General features: G+C 38.3%; 1 pseudogene; it reads right to left on the bottom strand.

The window, feature by feature from the left end:
* LOC122453677 overlaps positions 1-16,739 on the bottom strand; it is a 70,509-nt pseudogene that overhangs the window by 32,740 nt on the left and 21,030 nt on the right.

Below are 16,739 nucleotides of genomic sequence, written 5' to 3'. Positions count from 1 at the left end.
AACCCTCTGTTGCCTCAGGGATCCAGAAGCAGCCATCCTTAAGCTGGCTACTAGCCTTAGCCATGGACTATTGACATAGTGTAAGTGTACTAATCCAATCAGGTCCTTCTTAAAACTCTAAATCAGACTATAGAAATGATTTACCAATTAAGAAAAGGGGCTAAACTTGAAAAAATGCTATGCATGTGGGCTGAGCACATACATAGATGAAACTAGAATGATGAGAAATCAGAGAAAATTGGTTGTGAGAAATGCATTCAGAGAAAAACCTGCAGCTCATGAGAGAAACAAGTTGTCGCTAAGATTCCCTGTGTCCTTAACACCATTCTGAATCCCAGTAGAGTCCTTCCCCTTGCATCTCTAACAACTTCAAGGAGTTTATTTTTTGACAACAGTATGTATAGATCATTGTATAAGGGATAATATGCCTCGGTATGGACAGCAGATAGTGTGAATAAATTATACTAATTTTTGCTATCTGAAGGAAATGAAGACCAAGAACAAATTTCATAATGATGCATTATTTAGCACAGAATGTATTAGATTTTTTTGGAATGGCTTAGAAATAAAATGGTTTATCATGTAGGAGACTTATGTTTGCTAAGGAAAGTATGTTTACTTAAGGAAAGTATGAATAAACGCCATAGCAAAGCTCTCCCATGAAAAATGTTTTATTTATTTTTGAATGATAGCTTTATACATAGCATGCATCTATAATTGTTAACTTTACCTAAAGAAACTTGAGGCCAAGCTGGAATGTATTAGTTTGCTGTTTCATGTAATAAATTGCCACTAACTTAATGGCTTAAAACAATGTGCATTTATTAGTTCAGGTTTTTCAGATACAGTCTGGTCTGGTGTGTCTGGGTTCTTTGCTCAGATTGTCACAATGCTGACATCAAGATGTTGGCTGGTTGAGTTCTTAGCTGGAGGCTCAGTGGAAATATTACTTCCAAGCTCATTCTCGGCCCTTGCAATTCAAGGGTTGAGGTCTTCATTCCTTTGCCATCAACAGAGAAATGCTCTCAGTCCTAGAGGTCACCCACATTCTTTGTCAAGCGGCCTCTTCCATCTTCAGACCAGCAATGGTGTGCAGATCATTCTTGGGTTTTGAATTTCTGACTTCTTCTTCTGTAACTAGCCTCAGAAAGTTGTTATTTATTATTTTTTTTAACTTGGCTACACCACACAGCTTGTGGGATCTTAGTTTCCCAATGATGGACTGGACCCTCTCCCTCAGCAGAGAAAGCATAGGGTTCTAACCATTGGACTGGCACAGAATTCCTGGAAAATTCCTTTGTGATTAGATCAAGCTTACCTCAACCATCTCTTTTAGAGTCTAGGTGGCTCAGTCTTAAAGAATCAGCCTGAATGCAGGAGACGTGGCAAAAGCCGGGAGTTTGATTACGGGTTGGGAGTATCCCCTGGAGAAGGAAATGGCACCCCACTCCAGTACTCTTGCCTGGAAAAATCCCATGGACTGAGGAGCATGGTGGGCTACAGTCCATGTGGTCACAGAGAGTCAGACATGGCTGATCGACTAACACTTTTTACTTATGGATTGAAGAAGAAAGTACAAGAAATTCTCAGTCTACACATTCTTATTTCACTGTTAAGGAAATTGTGATCCAAAAAGACTGTGATTTTCCCAAGATGATACAGTCATTTGATGGCAGAATTGAGACTACAGTTTCTATCTCTGATCTCAGAACTTTGTTTCTCCTGCTACCCTTACGATGACTGACATCCTTGTTGTCTCTTATACCATTTCCCCAACTGGACTCCAAGTACAAGAGTGAGAATCTGTTTAGTCCCTTCTTCTGCCTTGAAAAAAATCAAAGAAGTAGCCACCGTAAACCAAATTAAAAACCGAGTCTATTTAAAATAAAAATAAAAAGAACAGCATGACTAAAAATGTGTCTGATTATGATGGCTAGCATAACAAGAAATATCCAGGACTTGAGTCAAGAACACAGAATACAAGTCTTTGGCTCTGCCACTGACTAACTTTGGACACAGAGACTGGCACTTAACCGCATGAACAATTATGAAAGTATGAAGGAAAGATGAAAGATTAAATATGATATTAAGCTTCAGAATAAAACTTTTAACAATAGGCTTAATTTTATGCTTAACTCTGAGGTATTTATCTTAATATACTTCGTGTTGTTTTGCCACACATTGGTGACAGCTAGAATTCATCCTCAGAGATCTCTTTAGTTGGCAAACTGCTTTCTTGCTCAGAATCAACCTTATTGCATTGACTCTGATTTGCAGAAGATGATAGCCAGCAGTGTTGGAATTATTCATGTGGACTATGGGCAGGGATTTTGGTATCTGGACTCAAGCTTGAAAAATCTGAGCCAAGGAAAACCCTTCATCAAAATCAAAGGACTCTAGATTTATTATTTTTTTTTATTTAATAGAGCTCTCAAGTATAAAACAAAGAATATTTGTTGCTACAAAAGACCTATTTCATCATAGTTATAAAGGATACTCCCTTAAATGAAAAGCTTTACTTTAAGAAACATTCAAATGATCATTCAGAATGCTCCTCAAACCAGCTCTAGAATCTTGGGCTGGGGAGAATCATGGAGATCATTTATTGTAAACTGATCCTTTTACAGGTGAGGAAACTGAGAACCACAGTTTAATTTATGGATGAAAGTCTTGAAAATCCAGGAAACCTCCCTCAGGTTTAATGTATTTTCTGTCACATCATGCAAAATTTCATGTACATATACTTTCATTTGTGGATCTGAAAATAACCTGTATTTTAGGATTGAGGAACTGAAATATTAAAATCATTCTACCCCAAGAAATTCTGTTTAAATTATTTCCATTATTATCAATCTAGAAATTAGTTTAGCTGTTTTAAAATGTATATATCTATAAAATAATTGTATTCTTCAGGTTTCTCTACATAAGTGTTTTTCAGACTTAATTGCACATTGAAATCAACCTGGGAGCTTCAAGAAATACAGATGCTTGCTTCTCACTTTCAGAGATTTTTATTTATTTAATCTAAGTTGCAATTTGGGAGGGATCTTCTAAAGGTTCCCTAAGTGATTCTAGCTAAAAGTGAACCACTGCAAGATCAACAAAGTAGACAGTTGGTAGCAAGGATCTAGGCCTTCAGGTGATACAATTCTGATGTCTTTCTTCTGTCTGTTGTGAGTTCCTTTATTAATTGATTAGAATGTTACACGGAGAACTGGCCCATTTTGCCTTTACTTTTTTTGTTTGTATTTTGCTCCTACTTTTACAAACACTTTTGTCTACTGAGAGTCTAAGTATTTGCTAAATACTGATAATATAATTACAAATAACACATATTCCCTGTCCTTAACGAGCTTCCTGTCCTGGTAGGGTCAGATTAGGAGGGAATCATGTTACTGAAGATTATACGACACATGAAAAAGTGTCAAGACAAGGCATGCATGGCTGATTTTGCCCACTGACATTATTCATCTATAGTAATAGTTGTGCATAGAGCATTCTATGAGGACATACATAGTTCATCTGAATGCAGGATATCATTTTGTGATGAACAATTAAAACAGTTCTTGGATAGGACTGCTGGTTTTCCAAATTCACTCAAATAACATGGATGAAGAATAGACACCTTCTTCCCTCATCATGCTGAAAGCGTGTGTGAATTTGTATGAGTCAATGAGTCAACTGGCATTAAAGAACAGTCAATGCAGTTCAAGAAAAACACTTCTGCTGATCCCTGAACACACCCCATTCATTCATGCTTCCCTCCAGCAGCTTGAATACTTCTCTCCAACAACATAACCAGGCAGATTCCTGCCAGCCTTTGGGGTGGATCTAGAAGGTGTATAAACAGTAATGAGGAACAGATGAAAAACCTTGTTTTCATAAATGACTTAGAGTAATTTAAAATATGACGTCTATGCTACTGAAAGGAATCAAAGAAACAATTTCACTTTGAAGCACAGAATCTATTTTTTTATTTTATTATACTATATGTATGTAAGAGGCAAAGCTTAAAAAATACTTGAAAAAATAACACAATCAACTAGCAATAAATCAAAAATGTATTTTCTCTTTTTGGTGTATCTAATAGGAGCTATTGGGGCTTCCCTGGTGGCTCAGCAGTAAAGAATCTGTCTGCAATGCAGGAGAGGCAGGAAATACCAGTTCGATCCTGGGGTTGGGAAGATGCCCTGGAAGAGGCCATGGCAACCCACTCCAGTATTCTTGCCAGGAAAATTCCATGGACTGAGGAGCCTGTGGGGTTGCAGTCCATGGGGACGCAGCATCACACACAACCAAGCGTGCATGCACAGTATGAACTATTACATATCAACTTCACATACAAGCTTGGGTTTAAAGAATAAATCTGCATATGATGGGGATTTACCAAAATTAAGATGAAAATCTTTGGAAACGGTACTAGATTAAGTGCTCTGAAGTTAGAAATAATCTTAACTGTTAGTATAGCATCTGGCAGATTTATTTGTTGAATGAATGAGGAGATATCTTCAGTTTGTAAGTTCAATGTGTATTTGCCATTTTTCTCATTTGAAAGTGCTCAGAATCTGGTTTGAGACTTATACAAAGTCTGCTTCAATGATATTAGCAGTAAAATTAGTAATTAAAACTAGTAATACGTCTTTATTGAATTATAGGACACATTGAACTGAACATTTTATGACCAACAGATAATCTTAAATTCAATGAATACTAATAAAATAAAAATATAAAATAAAATTTTGTATCTCTTGTGATAGTTAAATTCATATTTGCTCTTTAATATTATATATGCATTGGATTTATATATCAATTTCCAAAAACTTGATTATGGTTGGATATTAACTATATAGTTTGTGAATACATATTCTCGGTCAGTGGCCTCTAATTTTTTGAGCTCAAAGTTGGCAGTAATCATTGCAGATTGTATAAACCACTTAAAATGATGCCTTTTCTTTTTTTGTCTGACTGGTAACTTAGCCAACTATACTCAAGTTTTACCATTCAAAATTAAAATCAGATGCTTTCTCAAGAGCGTAGTAAAGCATTGCCCAGAGAATTCCTACTACTTCTCTCCAGTCACATTAAGTATAATGTTCTATCACTGTGGAGCTTACTAGTATCAAGAAGATGTTAAAAATATCTTTTCCTGAATTTAAATAAGATCACCCTAAATCTCAGCTTCACTGTTAGAGATAGGGAGAGTTCAGCTCCCTTAAATATTTCATTTTTGTGTTTATGGTAAAAATATATATTTATAAATATATATATCAGCAATACATTTCAATTAATGATAAATAAAAAGAGCTAGAAGTTCTACATCATTTTTCTTGGCTTCCAACTAGTCATTCAAAAACATTAATATGTACATGGGTGAGAAAATTGGCATTTTTGGAGCCAAATTTTACTTGATCAAGATGTATTCATGTAGACCAAAGGTATAAAACTGAAAAAAAAAAGGCATTTAATTATTTCACTGTATCAAATTAATCAATTTCCTTCTTTACAGAATCAGTTCATTTTGTTTTTTATCCCATGAAAATTCACTAAACATGAATTATATGACGGGCCCAGTGACTGACTCTAGGTATTCAGTAGTGACAAAAATGGCCATGCTGCCTGCTGTTACCATGAAGTATTGAGGGAAGACAGATGTTCTTCGGATTATGGCACCAATTTTTATTTAATATATAACAATGATAAGTGGTATGTAGAAATCGCATATTCAGCTACCAGAGCATATAATATGAGGGTCTTGACCTGCTCTGTGGTGATTGAGAATTCTTACCCCAAAAAGTAAAATTTGACCTGAATACCTATTCTTCAAACTTGAGACAATACCCTATGCAGAGAGAGGAGTTCTAGCAAAGGTCCTGCAGTGGGACAGAGCATGACATTTTTAGAAAGTGAGAAAATGCTAGTGAGGCTGGAACAAAAGTCAAGGGTGGATGGTGTAAGATGAACCTGCAGATGTAGGTGATTGTGAAACCACGTAAGGTATTGTGTGCAACATGAAGGCTGTAAGTCTGTTCTCCACAGGCTGAAAAGCTATTGAGGAGTTTCTAAGCAAAGAAGAGAACAGTGATGAAATTTTAACTTTGAAAACATGCTTTGATGGTAGTTTGATGAAAGAACTGTATTGGAATAAGAATGAATGTGAAGATACCAATCGTTAGGCAATTCAGAAATCAAGTCTTGGGCAAATGGAGGCCTGTACCAAAGTGGTGAAAGGCAGGTTAAATAAGTATGAATCCATTTAAGATATATTTAAAGACTGAATCTAAATAATTCATTGAATATGGAAGTAAGGGAAAAAACTACATTAAGTTTCAAATTTATATGACTAGAATATGGATTATCAATTGAATTGAGATAGAAAACAACAGAAGAGAAACAGGTAGTTGTTTCTGTAGAGGGGAATTTACTTTGTTATTCATTCATTTGTATAGTTTTGTTTTGGTAGGGAGAAATCAGGGATTTGGTTTTGGCTATGTTGAGTTTGAGGTGCATCTAGGATATGAGGAGCTATATGGTTTTTCATTATAGTTCTATACTATACACTTTTCTCCTGCTGTCTGAAAGTAGAACATTCCTATGAAAGCTTTTATAAGCTGAAATGGCATAAAGCAAAGACACAATTACCTTAGGACATGTCTTGCTAATGGATGCACACAACAAATTGAGATAAAGCACAGATGCTCCCAAGAGCAGTTCAAAGTTGTGGTGTCTTAATGCTGAGGTGCTGAGTGTAGATCCTGGGGAAGGAGGTTGGCACTGCCACTCATTGCTCAGAGTGTAGGCTGCCTTGGTAACTGGCTCGCTGTAATACCAATGCTGAACACTGTTTTCACTTTTCACCTTTTTTTAAAGTAAAAGTAAAAATCCTCTTTCTTTTGGTTAGCAAAAGAAGGTACTAACATAGGTTTGGGAGACCTGTGTATCTAATCACCAGTTGACTAGATCAATAAATGAAATCTGTAGATATAGATGAGAGTGTAGAATAAGAAGTCTTACAGTCTAGGCATGACGAACTCTAATAATGGGTTGAGGAGGCTGAGAGTTGATCTGAGTTGGGAGTATAACCAAAAGGGTGCTGTTATAGGCAAAGGAAAGAGAATGCTTGAAGGAGGAGCTGACTAAAAGACACAGTTGAGAGGTTACAGTGACAATGATTTTTTTTTTAAATTGAAGGTTATTTCAATATAAAATCTGGCCAATAACTCAGAAGTCTGGAGAAGAAAGTCTGACCGATCAGTTTAACAATGTAGATGTCCTTGGGGGTGAGGATAGTTTTGCTTTTGTTTTTTAGGTTGGTGGAGTATACTTAAGGATTTTATGTTCTAGTAAGAGGGATCCAAGTGAGAAAGAGTGTCAACTATATTAGAATATTTCTATGTATCTATTTTGTGTCCACAGTGCATTTTTAATCGGAATATGATTGCTCTACAATTTTATATTAGTCTCTGCTATACAACAATGGGAATCAGCCATGAGTTGCTAATTTGCTTTAGTCTTGTCTGACACTTTGCTACTCTATGCACTGGGGCCCTCCAGGCTCCTCTGTCCATGGCATTCTCCAAGCAAGTACATTGGAGTGGTTTGCCATGCCATATGTGTACATATATCCTCTTCCTCTCGAGCCTCCTTGTTACCCCTTCCATACCATCCCTCTAAGTCAGTGGCTGTATAGCACAGACAACTCAGGAGTTCAATTTGGTGTTCACTGTACTTTTCCATTTCCCTTCCCAAGGAGACAGCCAGGCCTTGGCAATCCCTTTCCCCAGGGGAAAGTTTATTCTGCCTTTTAGAATATTGTTTTCCCTAAAGCTCCTTGAAAGGATCATTTTATAGGGGTAGAAAGTTGATGGGAGGGGCTCTATCTACTATATCAAGGGGAAGGAGGGTGAGAAAGGCTCTCAAAGCTTGTAGGGGTCTTATCAAGAGCTCCTCAAGCATTCATAGTGGAATTTGTGTGGGTAGGAGCTGACGTCTTGAGAGTCCTGTGACTGTTGCCAGAAAATTATGGGAATGAGCCAACAGATGATTTGGCAGTTATTGTCGAGGATAAGAATGCTGTATGCTAATTGCTTGCTTGTTGTTTTATCTCCCCAGAAGCAAAAGTTACCATGTTCAGCTTGTAGATTCAGTATTGTCTGAAAGCATTCTTAATTATCTTAAAGGACCTTTCTTCATCTTTTGTGAAGTTCATCTGTTATTTTTCATCAGCTTTTTTCACAGTAAACTTTTAGTTTGATTATTGAACATATTTTTTTCTCCCATTTGTGTTACTTCTGTCTAGTCAGGATTTTATGGTTTATACTAGATGTGTACTCAAAGATTTAGCTATTTGTTTTTCAGTTCAGTTCAGTCACTCAGTCCTGACTCTTTGCGACCCCATGAATCGCAGCATGCCAGGCCTCCCTGTCTATCACCAACTCCCGGATTTTACCCAAACCCATGTCCATCAAGTCAGTGATGCCATCCAACCATCTCATCCTCTGTCGTCCCCTTCTCCTCCTGCCCCCAATCCTTCCCAGCATCAGGGTCTTTTCAAATGAGTCAGCTCTTTGCATCAGGTGGCCAAAGTATTGGAGTTTCAGCTTCAGCATCAGTCCTTCCAATGAACACCCAGGACTGATCTCCTTTAGGATGGACTGGTTGGATGTCCTTGCAGTCCAAGGGACTCTCAAGAGTCTTCTCCAACTTCACAGTTCAAAAGCATCAATTCTTTGGTGCTCAGCTTTCTTCACCATCCAACTCTCACATCCATGCATGACTACTGGAAAAACCATAGCCTTGACTAGATGGACCTTTGTTGACAAAGTGATGTCTCTGCTTTTTAATATGCTGTCTATGTTGGTCATAACTTTCCTTCCAAGGAGTAAGTGAAGTTACTCAGTCGTGTCCAACTCTTTGTGAGCCTGTGGACTGTAGCCCTCCAGGTTCCTCCATCCATGGAATTTTCTAGGTAAGAGTACTGGAATGGGTTGCATTTCCTTCTCCAGGGGATCTTCCTAACCTAGGGATCGAACCCGGGTCTCCTGCATTGTGGGTAGATGCTTTACCATCTGAGCCACCAGGGAATCCTTTCCAAGGAGTAAGTGTCTTTTAATTTCATGGCTGCAATCACCATCTGCAGTGATTTTGGAGCCTAGAAAAATAAAATCAGCCACTGTTTCCACTGTTTCCCCATCTGTTTGCCATGAAGTGATGGGACCAGATGCCATGATCTTAGTTCTTTGAATGTTGAGCTTTAAGCCAATTTTTTCACTCTCCTCTTTCACTTTCATCAAGAGGACCTTTAGTTCTTCTTCACTTTCTGCTATAAGAGTGGTTTGCATATCTAAGGTTATTGATATTTCTCCTGGCAATCTTGATTCCAGCTTGTGGTTCTTCCAGCCCAGCATTTCTCATGATGTACTCTGCATATAAGTTAAATAAGCAGGGTGACTATATACAGCCTTGACGTACTCCTTTTCCTATTTGGAACCAGTCTGTTGTTTCATGTCCAGCTCTAACTTTTGCTTCCTGACCTGCATACAGGTTTCTTGAGAGGCAGGTCAGATGGTCTGGTATTCTCATTTCTTTCAGAATTTTCCACAGTTTATTGTGATCCACACAGTCAAAGGCTTTGGCATAGCTAATAAAGCAGAAATAGATGTTTTTCTGGAACACTCTTGCTTTTTTTGATGATCCAGTGGATGTTGTCAATTTGATCTCTGGTTCCTCTGCCTTTTCTAAAACCAGCTTGAACATCTGGAAGTTCATGGTTCATGTATTGCTGAAGCCTGGCTTGGCTTTATTTTTAGGTAGAAGTATTTTTCACTGTTATTTTGCTAACAGGCCGGACAGAAATGTTTAGCCCAGGACAAAGACTGGTCCAGCCTCCAGCAGCTAATATGAGTTTATAATAAGCTTATTTAACATTAGACCTTGAACTACAGCTTGAATCATTCAGTATTCAGAACTTGATCGTGATATATTCAATTGCTATTCTTGAATAATAACAGTACATTATAAATGTAGATTAAAGGAGTTTTAATGCACTGAATCCTATAATTTTTTAGATAAAACATGAAATATTTCTATTTTTATTCTCTATTATATATTTGCATAATAGGACATTTCCATCAGTCAGTAATTTTGGAATTATATTCGGTATTCATCTCCTCAGCAGACTGCAGTCATTCGAAGCGGACCAGCATGAGTACTGAGCACAGTATTCACAGTGGTTGCCTGGAAAATAGCAAGCTCTCAGTCAATATTTATTGAATGAATGAGTGGGTGGATGGATAAGTTATATTTTCTACTGAAACATTTTCCCAGTTCTCTAAGGTACTAAGATATTTTCCCCCCAAAAAAAGGACTTAAAAAATTGGATTCTTATCCTTTTGATTATTCATTCATTTAATATTTATTTAAAACCTGGTTTATGCCAGGCACAGCACTGGTAGCTGCTTTCACAATTCACAAATGCAGTGTGTATTCTCATCATACTTAGAAACCTACTGCATCGACTGCCAAAGGAAATTTCTGGACACAGAAGATGTTTGGCTGTGCAAACAGCGGCTTTCCTCCTTTCCATGTGTCCTAGAAAGAAATTCAGAGAAGGAAATGACAGTAACTATTCAATGGCAAGTATGTTTTAGAGATTATATGTAAGAAGAACTACACTGGTTATGGTGTAGTTATAAATAAGGAGTCCTGGGAAAGTTTCAACATGAACACATGTTTGGATCAAACAGTCCTGTTAGGCAAAAGACAGATTGCTGGAAAGGTACCCCAGCCAGGAGATTCACTCACTAGTGACTGTTCTTATTAAAGCAGTAATAGTAAAAAATATTTTACTTAGTGTGGTATTTATATTGCCCTTGCTATTTATGGAGACACAGTTGGACTTTTCCACTGTAATTCAGGAGAAAGGCCACCCTGATCCACATGAAAGTAGATATATGTGCTATGCTGTTACCTTGTTAGCTCACAGAACAGGTAAATTGACATTTACTGAGAGCAGAGGTCCTGGTGAGGGTTTATATATATCTTTTCACACTTTATCCTTTAAGAGTTTCAGTGCAGCAACTTACAGTAGTTCTCAGGAAAGATGGCAAAACTAAGACTCAGTGAATTTAATTTGCCTAGTCATTATTAGTAAGCCATGAGGTCAGAATTTGATTGCAGTTCCCTGAGAGTTGACGTCTCATGACCACTCCATTACGCACATTGGCCAAATAGGCACTTGCTATACATGTTCTTGGAGAAGGCAATGGCACCCCACTCCAGTACTCTTGCCTGGAAAATCCCATGGATGGAGAAGCCTGGTGGGCTGCAGTCCATGGGGTCGCTAAGAGTCGGGCACGACTGAGCGACTTCACTTTCACTTTTCACTTTCATGCATTGGAGAAGGAAATGGCAACCCACTCCAGTATTCTTGCCTGGAGAATCCCAGGGACGGGGGAGCCTGGTGGGCTGCCGTCTATGGGGTCGCACAGTGTCGGCCACGACTGAAGTGACTTAGCAGCATACATGTTCTAGTCCTTAAAGAAAACCCAAGTGTAAAACAAAGTGAATAAATCAGGACATTTTATCTACTGCCTAAACAGGCTTATCTCAGGAATGAAAAGGTCATTCAACATTGGGAAATTTACCATAATAACTTACATCATTAAAACATTTAAGGAGAAAAATCAGACTTCCCTGGTGGTTCAGTGACTAAGAATTTGCCTGCCAATGCAAGAAACAGGGGTTCAGCCCCTGGTCCAGGAAGATCCCACATGCTGTGGGGCAACTTAGGCCATGAGCCCCAAGTGCTGAAGCCCGTACACCTAGGGCCTGCGCTCTGCAATGGAGAGTAGCCCCTGCTCACCACAGCTAATGAAAGTCCACACACAGCAACAAAGACTCAGAGAAATTAAATAAATAAAGGAGAAAAACCAATTATATCAGAAAATGCTACCCTCCAATAAAAGCATTTGCTAAACATCAGCAGCATCTAGTCTTGGTAAATAAAGAAATAATAGGAGAAACCTTCTTAAACATAATAAAAAAATATTAGTAATTTTTAGGTTATATCCTTAATTCTTACACTGAAACTATGAGGTAATTCTTGGTCACACTAATTTCGAGATGTGAAATTGTGTCTATAAAATGTTCACAGTTAAGGGATTTGCCCACAGTTCACTGATTTGATGCTATAAGTTTAACCACCAGCTTTGTGGAAAAATAAATGCATACATATATACTGACACATATGTTAATTGTATGTGTAGGTAAATTTCTGTTTACACATAACCTTACTGTAATTTTTACTTACACAAAAGATGTATAATATCTGCTTTTTAAATTTCTCTCAGTGGAAGTAGGGAGCAATGTCACTGATTAACAGTGAAGGTAGGGAGATATTGCTTTGAGGAGATTGGATATGTGAAGTAATCATTTATGGCAGTAGGAGAGCCAAGGCACTATGCAAGCATATTAGGCTTACTGCTGAAACAAGTATGTGGGAGAATAAAAAATGAGAGCTAGCATCATATAAAATATTTTCTAACAGAGTAATTCTGTCTTGTGTCTTGGCCCTTTCCTTTTCTCTTTACAACATCCTATGGTGGTACTTCCTTCTCTGAATTAATAACTATCATGTGCTTCATACCCCATATTTCTCACTTTCTTTCACAGATTTTTGCTTTAAGATTGTATCATTCTAGGGCTTCCCAGGTGGTTTGGTGGTAAAGAAGCCACCTGCCAATACAGGAGACAAGGGTTCGATTCCTGATCCGGAATGATCCCACATGCCAGAGAGCAACTAAGTCTATGCACCACAGCTATTGAGCCTGTGTGCTAGAGCCCAGGAGTTGCAACTCCTGAAGCCTGGGCATTTCCCGAGAGAGCTCAGCAAGAAGAGAAGCCACAGCAATGAGAGGCCCCCATGCACAACCACAGAGTAGCCCTTGCTCTTGGCAACTAGAGAAAGCCCAAGCAGCAACGAAGACCTGGTGAAATCAAAAATAAACAAATGAAATTTTAAAATTGCATTGGATTTAAAAAAAATGTTTAAAATGAAAAGATTGGATCACTCTATCTCTTCCTACCACTATCCCATTCACTCCAGGTCTCACACAGTATCCATTAAGCTGCACACTACAGGTGATAGATCAACTTACACTGGTTAAGAGATGAAAGAATTTGTTATTTTGCCTAACAGTCCAGACGTGAAGAGGGTTTCAGAATTAGCTGACCTTGAGACTCAATGATGTAACTGTGAATCTAGTTTATTTTGGTCTCTTCCCCCAGCCCCCATTCCCATCCATTTCTCCAGCTTCTAAGTCAGCATTTCTCATCTGGGAGAGATTTTACCCCCAAGGGGACATTTGAAAATATCTAAAAGTTTTGTCACAGCTGGAAGGCTTCTACTATCATCTAGTTGTAGAGGACAGGGATGCTGCTAAACATTCTACAATTCTCCACAATAAAAATTATCTGGCCCAAGTAGCCCAGAGAATTCATTGAATAATTGTTTCAGTAGCAATAAGGCTACATGTTTATTCATGTCCAGTGGTAAGAAAGGAAAAGGAAATGTACTTTTTTTTCGCTGTCACTTGTTTTTGAGACTTCCTAGAAGTCCTTCATGACATTGTACAGGAGACAGGGATCAAGACCATCCACATGGAAAAGAAATGCAAAAAGGCAAAACGGTTGTCTGAGGAGGCCTTACAGATAGCTGTGAAAAGAAGAGAAGTGAAAAGCAAAGGAGAAAAGGAAAAATATTCCCATTTGAATGCAAAGTTCCAAAGAATAGCAAGGAGAGATAAGAAAGCCTTTCTCAGCAATCATTGCAAAGAAATAGAGGAAAACAACATAGTGAGAAAGACTAGAGATCTTTTCAAGAAAATTAGAAATACCAAGGGAACATTTCATGCAAAGATGGGTTCAATAAAGGATAGAAATGGTATTGACCTAACAGAAGCACAAGATATTAAGAAGAGGTGGCAAGAATACACAGAAGAACTGTACAAAAAAGATCTTCATGATCCAGATAATCACGATGGTGTGAGCACTCACTTAGAGCCAGACACCCTGGAATGTGAAGTCAAATGGGCCTTAGAAAGCATCACTATGAACAAAGCTAGTGGAGGTGATGGAATTCCAGTTGAGCTATTTCAAATCCTAAAGGATGATGCTGTGAAAGTGCTGCATGCAATATGCCAGCAAATTTAGAAAACTCAGCAGTGGCCACAGGACTGGAAAAGGTCAGTTTTCATTTCAATCCCAAAGAAAGGCAATCCCAAAGAATGCTCAAACTACCGCACAATTGCACTAATCTCATACACTAGTAAAGTAGTGCTCAAAATTCTCCAAGCCAGGCTTCAGCAATATGTGAACCATGAACTTCCAGATGTTCAAGCTGGTTTTAGAAAAAGCAGAGGAACCAGAGATCAAATTGCCAACATTCGCTGGATCATTGAAAAAGCAAGAGTTCCAGAAAAATGTCTATTTCTGCTTTATTGACTATGCCAAAGCCTTTGACTGTGTGGATCACAATAAACTGTGGAAAATTCTGAAAGAGATGGGAATACCAGACCATCTGACCTGTCTTGTGAGAAACCTGTATGCAGGTGAGGAAGCAACATTTAGAACTGGACATGAAACAACAGACTGGTTCCAAATAGGAAAAGGAGTACGTCAAGGCTGTATATTGTCACCCTGCTCATTTAACTTATATGCAGAGTACATCATGAGAAATGCTGGGCTGGATGAAGCACAAGCTGAAATCAAGATTGCTTGGGAGAGAAATATCAATAACCTCAGATATGTAGATGACACCACCCTTATGGCAGAAAATGAAGAAGAACTAAAGAGCCTCTTGATGAAAGTGAAAGAGGAGAGTGAAAAAGTTGGCTTAAAACTCAACATTCAGAAAACTAAGATCATGGCATCTGGTCCCATCACTTCATAGGAAATAGATGGGGAAACAGTGTCAGACTTTATTTTCGGGGGCTCCAAAATCACTGCAGATGGTGATTGCAGCTATGAAATTAAAAGATGCTTACTCCTTGGAAGGAAAGTTATGACCAACCTAGATAGCATATTGAAAAGCAGAGACATTACTTTGTCAACAAAGGTATCTCTAGTTATGGCTCTGGTTTTTCCAGTGGTCATGTATGGATGTGAGAGTTGGACTGTGAAGAAAGCTGAGTGCTGAAGAATTGATACTTTTGAACTGAGGTGTTGGAGAAGACTCTTGAGAGTCCCTTGGACTGCAAGGAGATCCAACCAGTCCATCCTAAAGGAGATCAGTCCTGGGTGTTCATTGGAAGGACTGATGCTGAAGCTGAAACTCCAATTCTTTGGCCACCTGATGCAAAGAGCTGACTCATTGGAAAAGACCCTGATGCTGGGAGGGATTGGGGGCAGGAGGAGAAGGGGACGACAGAGGATGAGATGGCTGGATGGCATCACCGACTTGATGGACATGTGTTTGAGTAAACCCTGGGAGTTCGTGATGGACAGGGAGGCCTGGCGTGCTGTGATTCATGGAGTCGCAAAGAGTCGGACACGACTGAGCGACTGAACTGAACTGAGATGTCCTTTGAAAACCTTCTTTTGTGCTCCTCAGATCAAGTTGATTAATGGACTTATCCTTTAATACAACCACAGGCAAAGGGGCTGACACTACTAGGAGTGCCTTTAAAGATGAGTCAAACCTTGGTCACGAGACGGCGTTCATGCTACCTGTTGGTGTTAGGTAAACTAGATTTGGGGTATCAACCACAGTTGTTATCCGAATTAAATTTGTAACTAATTTTACTAGTAAATATACGGATAAATACAGTTGTAAAAAGTTAACAGATGATTCTGTTCAGATGGAGTCATAGATATTTGGATTTTCTCTTAATATCTAAGAGCTGCTGAGTGGGCAAGACAGCCAAGAGATGGCAGTTAGATTATGCTTCTCATACTATACTTAGCGCTGGCATTTTCCTAGGGTTGAATAGATCGATCACTTTGTGACAAAGAAGGTTAAGATGAGAAATAAAATGCTACAGAAGGACAAGTTCCAGATGTCCACCGAGATCATTCTCCAGATGCGTGATAAAGTGTTGCCTACCAATAGGACTGCAGAAAGCATGCAATTAGCAGTTTCCTGGCAACCAAAACACTAACAGCAGAATCAACTCACAAAAATTGTGAGAAATCAGGCCATCATTCTTTTTCCTTCTTTTAAAATCTTGAGTATCTGCTGACTTAGTTTGTTTACATGATTAAAAATAACATCTGTATTAACTCTTCTAGAGAAAAGGCTTTGAGTTTCTTTTCTTGGCTGTAAGCAACTTTCTTTTAACACATTTTGTTAAAATCTCCCAGCATGTAGCTACATTACTATTAAAAGGTTTGATGTCATCATTGGTGCTCCATCAGTTTTATTTTTCATAAATAATTGTTCAAGGCCTTCTTAGTATGTAGAACTATTTCATTATATTGAGGCATTATAGTATGTTGGTTAAGCCCATGAATTATGGAACTAGGCTTTAGGACTGAATCTTGACTTTGCATTATGATAGCAGTGATTTTGTGTGGGTTATGTGAAAGTCTCTGTGTCTCACTTTATTATGCATAAAATCTGCATAGGAATAACATGCACTCTATAAGGATGTTGTGAGGGGTAAGGAAATTTTTTCTATTGGGAATGCTGAGAATAGTGCATGGCACACGGTAAGAACTCAAGAAACATTATGTTATTATTATTT

The sequence above is a fragment of the Cervus canadensis genome, chromosome 15 (assembly GCF_019320065.1).
Source record: "Cervus canadensis isolate Bull #8, Minnesota chromosome 15, ASM1932006v1, whole genome shotgun sequence".
In the NCBI taxonomy this organism is placed as follows: Eukaryota; Metazoa; Chordata; class Mammalia; order Artiodactyla; family Cervidae; genus Cervus; species Cervus canadensis.
Note: the sequence above shows the minus strand (reverse complement) of the source record. Positions and strands in the feature narration are given on the sequence as shown.